We start from the raw sequence: 16,984 nt of genomic DNA on the forward strand, positions 1-16,984 counted from the left end.
AACAAATTGTGTACTCACTACCAAGGACCCAATGAAAATTGGGGACCTCCCTCTTTAAATTAATCTTGCAGGAAAAGTGTCTTGACATCGCCGAAAGGTTGTGGTTCCTTGATAGCGGATGTTCAAGACACATGACTGGAGACCTATCTCTTTTCGTTGAGTTTCAAGCAAAGAAAAAGGGGTATGTCACCTATGGAGATAACAATCGGGGAGCCATACTTGGTAAAGGAAGTGTAGGTAACCCTTCTACCACTACTATAACTGATGTGCTGCTAGTAGAAGGTCTTAAACATAATCTTTTAAGTATAAGTCAATTGTGTGACAAAGATTTTAAAGTAATGTTTACAAATTCTGGCTGCACAATAGAACATACTAAGAAAAGAGACATTATGTTTAAGGGCTTAAGAGTAAACAACATCTACATGCTAAACTTGGATGAGGTATCTAAGTCTAGTACCAAGTGTCTAGTTGCTCTGAGCGAAGACTCATGGCTTTGGCATAGACGTCTCGCCCACATAAATTTTGACTTACTTAATAAGGTTGTCTCAAAAGATTTAGTAATCGGCTTACCTAAAATAAAGTTTTCAAAAGATCATCTATGTGATGCTTGTCAAAAGGGAAAGCAAACAAAAATCTCTTTTAAATCAAAGAACGTGGTTTCAACATCACGCCCTCTTGAACTACTTCACATGGATCTCTTTGGCCCTTCAAGAACTAAAAGCATAGGTGGAAACACCTATGGTTTTGTCATTGTCGTTGATTACTCGAGATTTTGTTGGACAATCTTTTTACCTAGTAAGGATCAAACTTTTCCAGCTTTCACACAGTTTGCAAGATTATGTCAAAACAAAATGAACAACAAAATAGTTGCAATTCGAAGTGATCACGGTGGAGAGTTTGAAAACATTCTTTTTGAAAAATACTGTGATAAACATGGAATTGAGCATAACTTTTCAGCTCCTAGAACACCTCAACAAAACGGAGTAGTTGAACGTAAAAACCGGGTTCTAGAGGAGCTGGCAAGAACAATGCTGAATGAGGGTAATCTACCAAAGTATTTCTGGGCTGACGCGATTAGTACAGCATGTTATGTTTTGAATAGGATAATAATACGTCCTATACTGAACAAAACTCCCTATGAATTACTAAAAGGTAGAAAACCAAATGTATCTCATCTCCATGTATTCGGTTGCAAGTGTTTTGTTTTGAACAATGGTAAGGATAATCTTGGTAAATTCGATGCTAAAGCTGATGAGGGCATATTCCTTGGTTACTCACAATCTAGCAAAGCATATCGGATATATAATAAGAGATTACTTATAGTAGAAGAGTCAGTACACGTGTCTTTTGATGAATCTTATGCAAAATATGTCGAGAAAGGTCTTTCATTTAATGGTGCAGGTCCGTCCACTGAAGACATTGTCAAGGATAAGGAAGACGAGAATGAAAGTATTGTAAAGAAAGATGCTGAGAGAGAGAAAGATGAGTCTCACAATGAAAATGAAAAAGAAAGCATCTCAAACAATGAAGAACTTCCCAAAGCCTGGACAAATGTGAAAGACCATCCAATTGACAATATAATAGGAGACATCTCAAGGGGCGTTACAACACGCTCAAAGATAAGTAACTTCTGTCATCATTTTGCTTTTGTTTCACAAGTTGAGCCGAAAAACGCTAAGGATGCATTACTTGATGAGCATTGGCTAATGGCCATGCAAGAAGAATTAAACCAATTTAAACGGAATGATGTTTGGGACTTAGTCCCTCATCCGGGAGATCATCAAGTAATAGGCACTAGATGGGTTTTTCGTAACAAACTTGATGAAAACGGCGTTATTACTAGAAACAAAGCTAGATTAGTTGCCCAAGGTTATAATCAAGAGGAAGGTATTGATTATGAAGAGACATACGCTACTGTAGCACGTCTCGAAGCTATTCGTCTCTTACTTGCTTATGCTTGTTCTAAAGACTTCAAACTATTTCAAATGGATGTTAAAAGTGCCTTTCTAAATGGCTATATAAATGAAGAAGTCTATGTTGCTCAGCCACCCGGCTTTGAGAATTACATGTATCCAACTCATGTCTATAAGCTGAAACGTGCTCTATACGGTCTTAAACAAGCCCCTCGGGCTTGGTACGAACGTTTGAGCAAATTTCTCCTTAGTCAAGGGTACTCTAGGGGTAAAGTTGACACTACTCTTTTTATTAAAAGAAAAGATAAAGATATTCTCTTAGTCCAAATTTATGTAGATGACATTATATTTGGGTCGACTAATGCAAAACTTGTCAAAGATTTTTCTAAGCTTATGCAGAGTGAATTTGAGATGAGTCTCATGGGTGAGCTAAATTTCTTCCTTGGCCTACAAATCAAGCAACTCAGTCATGGAACATTTGTGAATCAAACTAAATACTGTACGGAGCTGCTCAAAAGATTTGGAATGAGTGAAGCAAAAGAAATTGACACACCTATGGCAACAAATACTAATCTAGACAAAGATGAAAGAGGTAAAGAGGTTGACGTGAAATTATACCGAGGTATGATAGGTTCACTATTGTATCTTACTGCCTCAAGACCAGACATCATGTTTAGTGTGTGTATGTGCGCAAGATATCAATCTTGTCCAAAAGAATCTCACTTGAAAGCTGTCAAAAGAATTCTGCGATACTTACGTGGAACTACTACATATGGCCTATGGTATCCAAAGGGAAATGAGTGTCATTTGGTAGGATTCTCTGATTCAGATTTTGCTGGCTGCAAATCCGATAGAAAAAGCACCAGTGGAACGTGTCATCTATTCTCAAATTCATTAATAAGTTGGCATAGCAAGAAACAAGTATCGGTTGCATTATCTACTGATGAGGCAGAATATGTAGCTGCTGGAAGCTGCTGTGCACAAATATTATGGCTCAAGCAACAACTTCTTGACTTTGGTATTAAGCTTGATCGCATACCTATCATGTGCGATAACACAAGTGCCATAAACTTGAGTAAAAATCCTGTCTTACACTCACGTACCAAGCATATTGAAATAAGACATCACTTTCTACGAGATCATGTAGAAAAAGGAGACGTTACATTTGAACATGTAGAAAGCAAGAAGCAACTAGCTGACATCTTCACCAAACCTCTAGCAACGGAGCAATACTTCAACATTCGTAGGGAATTAGGGATACTCGATATCTCTAATTTGGGCTAATTACGTTTGTTCTCTCTTAATATTATTCCTTTACTTTATATATATATATGTTTTTCTTTTGCTAACATTTTTCTTAGCGTAAAGGTAGTTCATCATCTAGCCAGGCGTCATTCCACATTGATTAAAGGCTGCCATTAAAGTTGAGAAAGCGGTAACGTTATTGTTGTTCACTTCCAAAAATATTATTGATACTATAATATGCTATCAATTAACATGCTTATAGTGACTTCATACATATATCGCTCTTGCTCATTTGACTCTCATGCTATAACTGGCTACCTTTTTATGAATGCTAGCATTTTATCTATGTTTCTCTCGTTACTTTCCTCTTTTCGTTGTATCTCTTTTTGATGTTGACAAAGGGGGAGATAGATGCTGAGTGTACGGGGGAGCTTTGTTGAGAGATTGCCTTGTCGAGAAATAGATGCTGAATGTACGGGGGAGCATTGTTGAGTCTTTTTCTCTTACTACCAAAGCCTCGACTACTGGTTTGCCATCATCAAAAAGGGGGAGTATGTGAATACAAGATTACAATCACAAAGATGTTTTTGATTCATGGCAAACTCAATAAGCATACAAGCAACATGGTGGAAGCAGAAAACTCAAAGAAAAGCAAGCATACAAGCAAAACAAGAAGAATGCAGAAAAGCAGCAGTTAGGTCGATCTACTGTCAACCTAGGTCGACCTAAAATGGAGAAAAATCCATATACTTCTGCTAGGTCGACTCACACATCATCTAGGTCGACCTAAATTGATGAAATTTACATACCAGTCTGCTAGGTCGACCTACACAACAACTAGGTCGACCTAATCTGAGAAAATGTCCCCAGAATGCATTTGAAGAGGATTCTGGTCGACCTACTCCTTAAACAGGTCGACCTAACTGGGAGCAAAATTCTGCAAGCACTGCTAGGTCGACCTAAGCTCTACAAGAGGTCGACCTAACTGATCAAGAATGCCAAAAATTCTGTTTCTCTCATCTCCAACTGTTAAGCTATCATATATATTATCAAAGGTTCATTATTCAATGTAACACCAACGACTGAAAGATACACAAACGCTTCTCATCTTCGTTCTTCATCATCTCCAACACAATTACACATAATCATTCTTGCGTTGCGGGTTAGTGATGAGTTCGATAACGTCCATGGAACGGAATTGAAGATTCCTAGTGGGTGAAGGTTTGTGGGGTTTGTTGGTGAATAAAATCTGCGGGTTTTGTCCTCCACGACGGGTGGTTCTTGGGGGTTTTTATCAAGAGACGTTCATTGAGGATTCGGCTGAGTGTAACGATTGAGGAACGGGGAGTTCAAGGAATCAAGACACTGCAGAAGGGAATCAAAGTGAAGCTCTTGGATAACCTTGATCTTGCTCAAGATTAAGGGGGAAGAAGATTCAAAGGATCGACATAATTGGTTAATCGTTTATCGCTTTGTTATCTTCTTTGTATATACTACTTTCAACATTAATGAAAGATTACCCAATTTCAAATTGGAATTGGGGGCAGACGTAGTCGTAGCGAGGACGATCGACGAACTGCCTAAACAAATATCGTGTTCTTGTCGCTTTTACTTTTTCATTTACATTCTGTTCATATTTGGTTATAATAGCAAATTGATCAACGATTCGAGTGTTAAGATTGTGAATTAAGAACCTATATAAACATCACAATCCATCACATATTGAATCACCATCAATTTGATCATTATCACCAAGTGTTTGTATATTTGTTTCTATCACTCTTACTGCATTGCAAATATTGTCCATCATACAAGAAGTTAATCTGATTTTCAATAAGAGCAACGCTTTGATTCTGCAACATATACTCTTATCACTTATCTCAAGTCTTCTACTGGTTTTAAACACATATACAATCGTTTCGATAGTGGTTCGGAATAGACGCGAGTCGATTCAGAATCACTTCCGCTGAAAAGTCGTTTAACTCCGCAAAACTGTGAACGATCTATTCACCCCCCTCTAGATCCTAAGGCCAGCGTCTAACAAATAGACCAAGGAAACTGTACGGCATGTACCGATACGGTTGATCTGGTAGTCACCGTTAGTGCGACACTTTGGTCTGTACTGATATCCCTTGAAAACGATCAAGGAGTATGTTAGGCTTCCGAAATGTCATTAAACACTAATTTGTCTTAGAACCTTTAGTTGAACTTGACTTGTGGCCTATTAAGTGACTAGCTTTGAAATTGATCGAAGTTAGTTATCCTCGAGGAATATTTTGATCGGCCGTCCGAGCGCCGTATTGAGATGTTGTCTCCAAGGATCATAGAACCCGAATACTATTTTAAGACAGGTTTTAACCAACTCAACTTCAGTGGGGAGGGTATCACCTATCAACCTCATGCAATCCTTTAAACCTAAGGCTATTGTTTGATTTGTTTGTGTGTGCCACATGTTTGACATCATGACATCATAAGCATCATAAACATATCATTTTCTCACTAATCATTTCAAGGATCGAAGAGTTTACCTTTGTTCTTTGTTGCAGGTAATGGCTCCCGCTACCAGAGATTATGTCCGGATCAACATTTCAACAGTACCATCTGAACTTAAGGACTTAATATCAGAATTTCCCAGAAATGCTCAATTCACTGAAAAGCACGGTCACCTACTCCATTTGGTTACCTCAAAATTTGAAGAAGACATGATACGGGTCCTATTCCAGTTCTTTGACCCCGAACATCATTGTTTTACATTCCCTGATTACCAGTTAGTACCCACTTTGGAAGAGTTCTCTGAACTGATTAGGTTACTGTCGCGGGGAAAAATTGTATCCTTTTTCGGGATGAGACACCTGATGCCTTCTTTGGGCTCGAGTGCTCAAAAAAATGATTTTTCTTTTGTTCCGACCAAACTTTTTATTGTTTCCAAAGTAGGAAAAGGAAAAAAGCTGCAATAACCTTAAAAGTGGGGGAGAGATCTTTGGGTAAGAGGGTTGGTTATACGAAGGGAAGGTATTAGCACCCAACGTATCTATAGTACTCTATAGGTTTCTTTTCTATGTTTTTCATTCCATGTTATTGAGAGGTTCTTGTGAAATAGGTGGGACCTAAGGTGTTTGTTTGATTATGCTCGCAAAGATCATCGCGATCCTCTGCATACATATCCCTTAGAGGGAATCAGAGCATCTGTAGCTCGGGGTCTACGGGTGCTAAGGTTTGAATGGTTTGAGGGAGAAGTTTTGCTCGCCAAGGATACGACCTTGTGCCTACGTATTCTAAAAGGGATGTTGAGAAAGTCAGAGCAATCGTAGTTCCCACTTATGCTAGTGGAAGCAAAGGAAAAGAGACAAATGTCATCTAAATGTTCGATGTATCTAATCTATATCATCACATACATCTGTTTGATTTTGTTTGAAAATCTTTTCATTATAAGCCCTGGGCCATGCCACTTATGGTGCTTAGAATGATAAAGATGTTTTTTAGCCAGCCTTGTGGCAAAAACTTTCAATGAAGTCAGCCTTGTGACAAAAAGTTTTGATTAATCAGCCAGCCTTGTGGCAAAAGTTTCAATGAAGTCAGCCTTGTGACAAAAACTTTGATTAATCAGCCAGTATGGTGGCAAAAAGGTTTGATTGATTAGCCAGCCTTGTGGCAAAAAAGTTTAGTTGATTGATTGATTGATTGTTTGTGATGATATAGAAGAGATACTCCTATCATAGAGATGAAAAATGTCTAATCTCCTAGGGTATTTGATTTGGATATTGGGGATGCTTATAAGAAGCCCGTGGGTCCTTGTACGAAGCCCAAGAGGAGGCTATCCGAGGGTCCTTGCATTGTAAGCCCAAGAAGAGGCTATGGGAGGGACAATCCAGGGTCCTTGCATTGTAAGCCCAAGAGGAGGCTATGGGAGGGACAAGTCGTTTGTACGAAGCCCAAGAGGAGGCATGGTATAGTTGGTTTGAGCTCTTAGAGCGATTTCACCGGGAAACCATACTCTATGTCCTAACCTAAACTAGGGAGATTCTTTGCACGAAGCCCAATAGGAGGCTATGGGGAACCTAGTGTTGTACTAAGTTGAACAAGCATATATATAACACAATCACAAATATGAACAAGTACGAGAAAATATGAACAAGTACATGAACAAATATGAACAATTATACATATATATGACAAAGTGTGTGTATATAATGGAGTTTATGAAGGAAATATACTTGTAAGCATGATCCATTTGTAAACACGGGGGATCGGGACTTATACTCGGGGAGAGACCCACTTGAGTTTATTCAAAAGCTATGTAAACATGCATTTACAAAGGGGCTTGGGACTTATACCTACATGGAGGCCCATGGTATTTTTGGGAAGATTTCAAGAAAAACCTTCATTTTTTGATTAGTTATTCGAAGTTAAAAAACAAATTGAACGAGATATATACAAAAAGGTGTGTGTACAATGAAATACCTAATTTCATGTACAGGAATGGGACTTATACCTATGTGGAGGCCCATGTTTTATTTTATAAAACATGGTTGATTGTTTTGTTAAAGAACGCGAGGTTTCGTCGTTTTGAAAAGCTTTGAAAGTTTTGTTTTGAAAAACGTTTTTTGTTTAAAGAAAAACTGTACAAAGAAAAGTAAAGGGACTTATACTCTCTAATATTCGAGAGGCCCACATCGTTTTGAAAATCAATTGATCAATCAAAAAGATTTAATCAATAGTTTCTTTTGAAAAGAAAAATCAAAAAGAAATGGTTTATCGTTTTGAAAAGAATCGTGATCGCTTGTTTTAAAACGGTTTGAATTTTTGACAAAAGTCACCTTAATTAAGTTAAAAAACAAATTTTAAAGCTTAATTAAGACCTAAAAAATTAGGGTTTGATCACAAAAAATATTTACAAGTGATTAGGTTTGAAAAATCAAATAAAAACAATATTTAAAGTATTTAAAAACACTTAAAAAACATGTCATTTTAAACCTATTTAAAAATGTATTAAATAAATATTTTTTGGTGATTTTTTTTGGTATGCATAAAATACATATATTAAATGAGGAGTGTACAAAAAATGAAATTAAAATGAGTTAATTTGATTGGTTAAATTAATTGATGAAGTTGTGTAAAAAATTGAAGAAAAATAGTTGTAAAAAAAATGGTTTGGTCCTGCCAGGGTTTGAACCCACGCCCTCTCTCTCACCAGCCAAAACACTTGCCAACTGAGCCACGCTTGTGGCTTGTAATACATACGCCTTCAATTGAATATATTTTGAAACAAATATTTGAATTTTTCAAACCAAAAAACGCGCCAAGAACACAACCCTAACTGATTTTTGAAAATCTCCAAATCTGTGTGGTTTTGATCAAGTAGATAGTCTATCTCGCTCGGTTTTGGACGAGGAACATGATGGTGCCCTCATAAATCATTTATCTTTGCTCTAAGGTGATCAATTTTGTGATGAACACTAAGAACCCTAATTCTGAATTTGAACATGAAATCGTGCATGATTGATGAATTGTGAAATTGATTGAGGGTTATTGATCAGTGATAGTGCATAAACAAGATAGCAACTCAATTTTTCATTTATGATGCATGTATGTATGAGTTTGAAGTTGATAGCACTTACCTTCAAAAACGGCCAAACTGAGAATCAAATCCTGCAATAGAGGTGTTACAGAAGTTGTTTGATGATCTAGATAGCTTCAATGGACCTTAGGGAAGGTGTTTGAATGCTTGGAGTGGATTGAAAACATCTGGATCAGTTGGTGGAACCCGATCTGCAGTATGACCAAGTATGAATCGAGCTTGATGATTCTGAGGTTATTGGCTATATGTGATGGATTGTATAGTTCATATGTGATATATGGATGATGTTAGAAGTGATAGTTTGGACAGAGATGAGCTAGAATGGAAATTGACATGATAAGGTTCATTTCATGTTCATATGGAGGTTGAAGAGTGAATCTGGGTTTTGGGTGTTTTTGGGGTGTATGGATGGATCAGACACATCACATATGATGTTTATGAGTTGCTAGAACCATCACTTTCGCCATAACTTCAAAGGGTTGGAGGTTGAGTTTTCAACCTCTTTGAAAACTATGAAACTTGCAATTCAAGAAAGAAGAGAGAAAACCTATAATTGTGAGGTTTTGGTGTGATTTAAAGAGTGATTTGCACCTCTATTTATAGGCCAAGAGTTCTGAACTCATACCTTTGCAAGTTGATCAAGAAGTGATGATTTGGCTTAAGAGATAAAAAGGAATCTTTTACATTTAATGCAAAAATGGTTAAAGTAACTTAACCATGGTCATTCTTCCAAGCTTCTTATCCTCTTCCATTCTGATCTTCAAATCAGAAAATATCTTTCAATTATTGCTTCTATGCATCATTACTTGGATTACAGGTCATGTTGTGTAAGAACTTTGTGAAAATGGCTTGAAATTTCATGCATAATGACCTCTAATGACAAAATTCAAAACCATGGCTACACTCCATATTTTTTCATGCTCTTGGACATTTTGGAAAGCTCATATTACACACTTCAAAACCCTAGTTGAAAGTTTCTTCAAGACCTTTAAGGAAATGGGTGAAAAAGATCCATGAACTTTGAAGAAAATGAGGTTTTAAGTGAAATTTTCAAAAGATACCAACTTTGAAGCTCCATATCTCTTAAATGGTTGATCTTTTGGAAAAAAATTATATGTGACAAAGTTGTTCATTGGATCAAAATCTACAACTTTCATGTTGGAAGTTTTTTTCAGTTTGAAGGTGAAATTTTGAGTTATTCCCTTCCAAAGTTTGGAAAAAACCATTGAAAAACACTTAGAATTTTTCTAAGTATGGAAAGTCAAACTTTTGACTTTTTGATTCTTGATTGATTTTCTTGATTTTTCTTGATCAAATGACTTCATATATCATATATTGATGATTCAAAACTTCAAAAGTCAAGTTTGACCAAAATTCCCCAAAAGTCAATGGTGATCTTGTGCAGTTGACTTTTTCAGACGAATCGCGTTTCTGGAGATTTCAAATGAATCAAGCTATCCTCATCAAATGAGTGGTATGAATGGATCATATTGAGGTATTGGAGGACCTTGAGCCATTGTTTAAGTTGTGGCACCATGTTCTGGTTAAAAGGTCAATTGTTCAGTGAATTAGGTCAAAAACCCTAATTGTCGACCTGATGAAATTGATGACTGTGGATCTTGAATTGAGATGTAATTTCCATTGGATGTTGTCATAGGGATTATTTGAGGATGATTGAAACCTTTGATTGACTTCCTGGGGATTTTTAGGGTTTCCCAAATGTGATCCCTGATTTCAGTCCCTGATAGTTCAAAACCCTAATCTGATGATTTGAAATTTCACTGTTGATCAGTCCCTGTGTTGGAGATGTCTTGAGTCAATAGATTAGGTCAAAATGATGTACTTGGGGCCTTGAGGTCATGTCCCAAGTCATTAGGTCAAATCCTGAGCAAAAGTCAGGGGTGTGCTATCTTCAGTCAAAACCCTAATCTGGTTGATTCAAAGCCTCTGAGCTTGTTGAAATGAATCTTTGAGGACCAGATGTTGATTGTTGATGAAGATGGTTCTTTTGAGATGAAGGGAAAACAAAACCCTAATTGATTGTTGCTTGTACTGATGAGTGATTTCTTGATTAAACCCTGCTGAGTCACAAGTAGCAAACACAAGCTATGCAATTTGTTAGAGATGCAAATGATGCATATGCAGATGATATGAGGTGGTATCTTAGGTCAAAAATTGGGGTATGATAGATGCCCCTATTTAAGTTTCTTCAACCTGAGACATGAAGATTGAAAATCTTCGTTTTGATAGGGTGGAAGAGACTTAAATATCAGAAGACGCAAATTTTGGACCTAAGATACCAAAATTGCGAATGATGCAAGGATATCTGTACCGAGGGGATATCAAGAATTGACTCCACTGGGGAAAAGAGATCGGGAAGGATGTCTCAATCCGTTTTAGGAAGAGAATCCGTTTTTTCTTTTTTCGGGAATGCAAGTGTATGCTTTACCGGGGAATGATAGCTTTGTAAGAAAAGCTTACCTATCGACATTATCGACTATCAGCATGGGGATAGACTTGTTTAATAATGCGAAGGTGAAAGGCATGAAACTATATTACCGACTATCAACATGGTGATAGACTTGACATGGTAAAAAAATAGTTTCAAAGGTTCGGTTAATATTACCGACTATCAGCCTTGTGATAAACATGTTAAATAATATAACCAGAACAAAAAGGTTACCGACTACCAGCCTCGTGATAGTGGTTTTGAAGACATGATCAATTATCAGCCGAGTGATAAAATGATTCTGGAGACTTTGTTAGGGAAATTACTGGTTATTCAGCCTTGTGAACAGTAATAAGGCCCTGATTGTCAAATGGTCTTCATGATTGATTTCCTTAAGAGGAAAAAGCTTTTGAAAGAGACATAAGCTGCTCGGATGACGAGGCTATTGCTTATTGTCTGTTTTTTCACAACTCTGTTTGGGGAATCGGAATTTGAATCTCTGGTAAAGACAAGGTTCTATCCAAGAATGAATTGGAAAGAGACAGTCAAACAAGACTTTGTACCCATGAGGCATGAACTCAACTGGGGATTTTCTCCTTTGTTTTGAAAGGAGAAACTGAAGCAACCTTCTTCCACGAGGAATGATCTCGGTGGGGAACTGGAGAAAGAAGATGTTCTTTCTGCTTATGGGTGACAACCTATTTGGAGAGATGACACGCCCATACCTGTTTCTTTTTCTTTTCTTTTTCTTTTTTGGGATAGATATATCCTGAACAAGTGATTTTAGGCAGACATTTGAAAAATGCAATGATGCATAAATGATGCAAATATGTATGAATGATGAATGTCATGAATGTCGCATGCATGCTAACAATACTGACAGACAAAGAAGTATACTAGAGAGGGACCGACGTCGCAATACAACCAGATACTTGGCAAATGTTCTTCAACATAGTGTAGATAACACGGGTGAGGAATGGTACTTCATGCTTTCAACTTCTCTGGGGAAGACAAGCATCTTTTCTTATTGAGATGGAAGAACTTCTTCACTGGAGATGAAAGATCTTCGTCACTGGGGATAAAAGAGCTTCTTCACTGGGGATAGAAGAGCTTCTTCACTGGGAATAGAAGAGCTTCTTCACTGGGGATAGAAGAGCTTCTTCCTATCATAATCTTTGATTCATCCTATGGAGATAGCTGTTGATGTTCCTTCTGTTGTTCACAACTCAAAGGAAAGTTTCGCTTTTATTTTGAAAAAGTGAAGTAAATTCATTTAAAACTTTTTTTTCTTTTTGTTTCAAAAGTGAATAACACAATTAAAGCGTCATTTTGCAAGCTGAAAGAAATTAGAGATTGCAAACAAATGGGCACAAGGCTCAAATTTATTTAATAGGATGGTAATCAGCTAAAGGCGTGATTCCATAGAGTATTTACAAAAGTTGGAAATGGTAATTATGCGGAAAAGGCTACATTGAAAGCAATAACCACTATTCCCCCTAACAACTTTGAGTTCCAACTGTGCTTGTTGCTTCAGATTGGCGATGATTTGATTGAAGATCCTTTGATGAAAAAGACTCCTCAGGTGATGCAGTTACTTTGTCATAAATCCCTAATTTTTGCCTAGATTGCCCTTTCAGGTTTTCAATCTACCAGGATGAATTTTTTCTGTTTATTGTCTCTAATTTTTGCCTGGACCGCCCTTTCAGGTTTTCAGTCCACCGAGACGCTCATTTTTGCCTAAGTCGCCCTTTGCGGGTTTTCAACTTACCGAGCTGTTCTTTTGTATTTTTTAGACAAAGTATTTCTTGACTGCATCAGCATTCACAAGATGTGGGAGTTCATCACCATCCATGGTTGCAAGAGTCATGGCGCCGCCAGAAAATGTTCTTTTGACAACATACGGGCCTTCGTAATTAGGAGACCATTTGCCTCTAGAATCTGGTTGAAAAGACAATATCTTTTTAAGCACGAGGTCACCTTCTCGAAATTCACGAGGTCGAACCTTTTTGTTGAAGGCTTGTTTCATCCTTGCTTGGTATAATTGTCCATGGCATAGAGCAGTCATACGTTTTTCTTCGATTAAGTTCAACTGATCGTATCTGCTTTGACACCATTCAGCCTCTGATAACTTAGTCTCCATGAGGACTCTCATTGATGGGATTTCAACTTCTACGGGGAGCACAACTTCCATGCCGTATACTAGAGAAAAGGGAGTTGCCCCTATTGAAGTACGCACTGAAGTACGATACCCATGTAAAGCAAATGGCAGCATTTCGTGCCAGTCTTTGTAAGTGACGACCATTTTCTGGACGATCTTCTTAATGTTCTTGTTGGCAGCTTCAACGGCGCCGTTCATTTTTGGTCTGTAAGGAGAAGAGTTATGATGCTCAATCTTGAATTCCTCACACAATTCATTCATCATCTTGTTGTTCAAGTTTGAACCATTGTCAGTAATGATCTTGCTGGGAATACCATATCGGCAAATGATGTTATTCTTGATAAAACTCACAACCACTTGTCTTGTAACATTGGCATAAGATGCTGCTTCGACCCATTTGGTGAAGTAATCAATTGCCACTAAGATGAAACAATGACCGTTTGAAGCTTTTGGTTCGATCATTCCAATCATGTCGATACCCCACATGGAGAAAGGCCACGGAGATGAGAGAACGTTGAGTAGAGTCGGTGGCACATGGATCTTATCTGCGTAGATCTGGCACTTGTGACATCTCTTCACGTGTTTATAACAGTCAGATTCCATTGTCAACCAATAGTATCCTGCTCTTAAGATCATCTTGGACATTGCATGCCCATTTGAATGAGTTCCAAAGGACCCTTCATGCACTTCATGCATTAACATGTCTGCTTCGTGTCTGTCCACGCATCTGAGCAAAACCATGTCGAAGTTTCTTTTGTATAGCACATCTCCATTCAGGAAGAAACTGCCAGAAAGCCTCCTTAGAGTTTTCTTATCTTTGTTTGATGCCCCAAGTGGGTACTCTTGAGTTTGAAGGAAGCGTTTGATGTCGTGGAATCACGGTTTATCATCGATGACTGCTTCAGTTGCAAACACATAGGCGGGCCTTTCAAGGCGCGTAATTCTGACTGTAGGCATATCGTTCCAATGATTGACTTTGAACATGGAAGATAGAGTAGCCAAGGCGTCTGCCATTCGATTCTGATCTCGAGGTATATGATGCAATTCAACCTTGTTGAAGAAAGTCAACAAGCGTCTTGCATAATCTCTGTAAGGAATCAAGCCAGGGTGATAAGTTTCCCATTTGTCTTTGATTTGGTTGATCACGAGGGCTGAATCTCCATTTATGTCTAGGATCTTGATCCTTAAGTCAATGGCTTCTTCGAGACCCATGATACAAGCTTCATATTCTGCGATGTTGTTGGTGCAATCAAATAGCAGTCTGGAAGAGAACGGGATATGAGTACCCTTGGGAGTGATGATGACTGCCCCAATTCCATTGCCAAAAGCGTTTACTGCTCCATCGAAAATTAGGCCCCATCTTGATTCTAGATCAGGACCTTCTTCAGGTAACGGTTCGTCACAATCTTTCATTTTCAAGTACATGACATCTTCATCAGGAAAGTCAAACTTGAGAGATTGATATTCATTAATTGGTTGATGCGCCAAATGATCGGCGAGAATGCTTCCTTTGACCGCTTTTTGAGCACGGTATTCAATGTCATATTCGGATAGCAGCATTTGCCATCGGGCAATCCTTCCTGTTAAGGCAGGCTTTTCAAAGACGTACTTGATCGGATCCATTTTGGAGATTAACCAAGTAGTATTGTTGATCATGTATTGGCGGAGACGTTTTGAAGCCCAAGCCAAAGCACAACACGTTTTTTCGAGCATGGAGTAACGAGACTTACAGTCTGTGAATTTCTTACTCAAGTAATAGATGGCATGCTCCTTCTTACCAGTTTCATCTTGCTGTCCAAGCATACAGCCCATGGATTCTTCCAACACGGTAAGGTACATGATTAGTGGTCTTCCTTCAATTGGAGGAATCAATATCGGTGGTTCTAACAGGTATTCCTTGATACTATCAAACGCTTTCTGGCAATCTTCAGTCCATACAACCCCTTGATCTTTGCGGAGAAGCTTGAAAATTGGCCCACAAGTAGCAGTCATCTGAGAGATAAATCTGGAGATATAGTTTAATCGTCCAAGAAATCCTCTTACTTGCTTTTCAGTTTTTGGTGCAGGCATCTCTTGAATAGCTCTGACTTTGTCGGGATCTACTTCAATACCTCTTTGGCTGACAATGAAACCCAAGAGCTTTCCAGATCTAACCCCAAAAGTACATTTGTTAGGATTCAAGCAAAGCTGATATTTCCTTAGTCGTTGAAACAACTTCAAAAGGTATTCAATATGTTCTTCTTCGGTGCTGGACTTGGCTATCATGTCGTCCACATAAACTTCAATTTCTTTATGCATCATGTCATGAAAGAGAGTAGTCATTGCCCTTTGGTAAGTTGCGCCTGCATTCTTTAATCCAAACGGCATTACTTTGTAGCAAAAGGTACCCCATGGGGTGATGAAAGACGTCTTCTCCATGTCTTCAGGAGCCATCTTGATCTGATTATAACCAGAGAACCCGTCCATGAAGGAAAAGACGTTGAACTTAGCGGTGTTATCAACCAACATGTCAATATGTGGTAATGGAAAGTCATCTTTTGGACTGGCCTTGTTTAAGTCACGGTAGTCAACACACATTCTGACTTTTCCATTTTTCTTCGGAACTGGCACTATATTGGCCAACCATTGAGGATATTCTGAGGTGACAAGAAAACCTGCGTCGAGTTGCTTTTGAACTTCTGTTTTGATCTTGTTAGCCATATCAGGGTGAGTCCTTCGCAATTTCTGCTTAACTGAAGAACATTCTGGCTTCAATGGCAAGTAATGCTGAACAATATTGGTATCCAACCCAGGCATGTCTTGGTAGGACCAGGCAAACACGTCAACATATTCTTTGAGAAGGTCTGTCAACTTACTCTTGATATCAGCATCAAGCAGCGATCCAATGGTCACTTCTTTTTTCTCTTCTTCAGAACCCAAGTTGATCTTTTTTAAAGGCTCTTTGTGAGGCAGAATGGCTCTTTCCTCGTGCTTAAGTAATCGAGAGATCTCGTCCGGGATCTCCTCTTCTTCCTCTTCTTCGGCTTCGAACACAGGAAACTCAAAGTTGGGAGAGGGCATAGGGTTATTGCATTAAATGGGTTTATTAATAGTAAATCTGCACATGTGATTTATATTTATTTCAGAAAATTTATGAATGCAAGAGTGTATGCAGATTTTTTTTTGAAAAAGTTTTTTTTTTATTTTTTTTATTTTGGTTTTTTAGGATTACCATTTCCAGAAAAAGCAAAAATAAAACACATAGTGTAGGGAATTCAAAATGACACTTTATTTATGATTCATTTTTGAAACAAAGCCCTAAACACAAACTCATTTGTCTTGGGCAGGACTGTTGCACCCCAAAATTTGCCCTCTTTATTGGAGCTATAAGTTAATGATGACGTTTATTTCGTCATTCAAAAATGAAAGGAAAATAATAAAGAGTTTCATGGGTTTAAGAGGTTAAAGTGTGAAAGAATGGTTTAAACGGTGAAAGTACGAGAAAATTCATAAATACTATCTGGAAGGTGATATGAGTTAAATTCCCGCGTTGTCCCCATTGTTTCGACAAGATCTACAACTTTCGTGTTCGGCTCGGGAGCCAATTCTTTAAGGAAGGTCTTCAAACTGGCAGATTACTTGAGGTTTCATAGTGAGAAATA

This window comes from Vicia villosa, linkage group LG4 (genome assembly GCF_029867415.1).
Source record: "Vicia villosa cultivar HV-30 ecotype Madison, WI linkage group LG4, Vvil1.0, whole genome shotgun sequence".
NCBI classification, from domain to species: domain Eukaryota; kingdom Viridiplantae; phylum Streptophyta; class Magnoliopsida; order Fabales; family Fabaceae; genus Vicia; species Vicia villosa.